This window comes from Echinops telfairi, unplaced genomic scaffold, assembly GCF_000313985.2.
Source record: "Echinops telfairi isolate 266 unplaced genomic scaffold, ASM31398v2 ScPeMD7_7410;HRSCAF=8448, whole genome shotgun sequence".
NCBI classification, from domain to species: domain Eukaryota; kingdom Metazoa; phylum Chordata; class Mammalia; order Afrosoricida; family Tenrecidae; genus Echinops; species Echinops telfairi.
The window spans coordinates 14,798,962-14,801,330 of NW_022111310.1; the positions used below are offsets into that span (position 1 = coordinate 14,798,962).

Sequence of the window (2,369 nt, forward strand, 5' to 3'; positions counted from 1 at the left end):
AAAAAAAAACAACATATAATTTATCAAAGGTTCACAAGGGTGGGGGAGGGAGGGAAAAAAGAGAAGTTGAAAATAAGGGCTCAAGTAGAAAGATAGTATTTTGAAAATGACAATGGCAACATATGTACAAATTGGACAATATAATTGATTTATGAATTGTTATAATATCTGTAAGATCCCCCAATAAAATGATTTAATAAATAAATAAATGGCATCTTTACTCTTCAACACTTTAACAAGGTCTTGGGCAGCAGATTTGCCCAGTACAATATATTGTTTGATTTCTTGACTGCTGCTTCCTTTTGCATTTATTGTGGATCCAAGCGAAATTAAATCGTTGTCAACTTCTATCTCTTCTCCATGTATCGTGAAGTTGACAACTGTGAGGATTTTGTTTTACTTCACATTGAGTACAATCCCCACTGAAGGTTAAAGTTTTTTTTAATTTTCATTAGCAAATGTTTCAAGTCCTCTTCACTTTCAGCAAGCAAAGTTCTATCACCTGCATACCACAGATTGTTAAAAACTTCCTTCAGTCCTGATGGCATGTTCTTTTCCATGTTGTCCAGCTTCTCAAATCATTTGATCAGCATACAGATTGAATATGGTAAAAGACACAACCCTATGAATATCTTTCCTAATTTTAAACAATTTCTATACCCTTTCCCTGCTCAAATGGCTGCCTCTTGGCATGTACAGGTTCTGCGTGAACACAATAAAGTGTTCTGGAATTCCCATTTTTCTCCATATTTATCATCCACAGTGTGGAATGCCTTTGCATAATCAATAAAGTTCAAGTGACCAACTTTCTGGGTATTCTCTGCTTTGCACCAAGATCCATGCGCTGTCAGCAATGATAACTCTCACGCCACATCCTGTTCTGAATCTGTCTTGCATTTCTGGCAGCTCCCTATCAATGTACTGCTGTAACCGTTATTGAGTAATAATGAGAAGATTTTACTTTCAAATGATAGTAATGATAATGTCCAATAAATTCCACACTCTGTTGGGTCACATTTCTTTAGAATGGGCTCAAATATCTCCTCGCTGTGCGTTGGCTTTATCAGCAAGGGTCTTGAAGGTTTGACTCCATCCACATTATTATGGTCGACTCTCCTTGGAGGCGGCAGCTCTGCCTCAGTCTATTTAGAGTGCCTTCCAACCTAAAGAGCTGATGGAGTTTGTGGTCGTTACATAAGCTGTGGTCAATTTGAGACTAAAGAGTGAAAGGGTGGAGTTTGGCCTGTCAATCAGGTCACCGCTTGATAACCTCATTTGGAGAGGCTAAAGAGATAAAATAGCTCACTGGAGGTGGGACACAGGCTCACTCCCTGTGAGACATTACTGACAATGAGCCTGATAGAGTTCCACTGATGCAGCCAGAACCTTGGGAGCTGGAGGAGCCACGTCGAGACTCCTGCCAGCAATGAGATGCTTCTACCGCCACTGGATCCACAAGACTTTCCACCCACTGGCCTGTGGTCTTCCTGCATTCAACTTATTGCATGGCTGTGTGAGTCTAATATCCAAGTAATTGATCTGGACTAGGCTGGGATGTTTTCTCAATATTCAATTGCTCTTGTACATCAAGCTCTTTCGTATGCACATGTACGTATTTATGAATTTGTTTCCCTAGTCTACCTGGACTAAGACAGTGTTCCACTGCTAGTCATAAGGTTCTCAGTGGCTAATCCCTCAGAAGTGGATGAACTATTCCTTCTTCATAGTCTGTTTTTATCTGGGTGCTCTGCTGAAATCTGTGCCCTTCGGTGACTCTAGTACTGTTTGAAATGATGGCACCGTATGTTGAGCACCATGGTAACCAACAAGCCGCCACAATAGGACAAGCTAGAAAAGCTGAAGAGGCTTCAAAAACAATATGCACTTTTGTTTTTTGATGAGAAGCTACACTATTAGGCAAAGTACATGTTTGTTTGTTTATTAAAAATAAATAACTAAAAGAAAAGCAACACTGGGAGTGAGCAATGCAGAAGCACGGTGGGGGAAGAGAGCCGCCGCTTCAGCCATGTGGCCAGGGCTCACCCAAACTTCCTTTGAAGGGTGCAAGTTTTAGTTTTTAAAACCACTCCAACAAATTAAACGAAGCAAGAAATTAAAGCAGTCACTTAAAGCTACGGCTGCTGCCCCATTTATTTTTGCCAAAAGAAAGGGGAGGAGGGACAGTGAGAAGCTCATTGTACATTTAGAAGCTCACTCAGAAATCTTGAAATGGAAGAAAACTCAAACCAACATTTTTTAAAAAGTATCTACAAAGCATTCTAGTAGTATTCTAAAAGCACAAGCATGAAACAGCAGACTTTAAGAACAAAGATATTGAGTCAACCAATGAATCAATCAATCAATAATAT

At 39.8% G+C, this 2,369-nt stretch overlaps 1 protein-coding gene across 3 annotated transcripts in view; it reads right to left on the reverse strand.

The window, feature by feature from the left end:
• The window catches only part of LPAR1 (lysophosphatidic acid receptor 1), a 147,955-nt gene that overhangs the window by 114,682 nt on the left and 30,904 nt on the right, over positions 1–2,369 (reverse strand). The window lies entirely within an intron of this gene.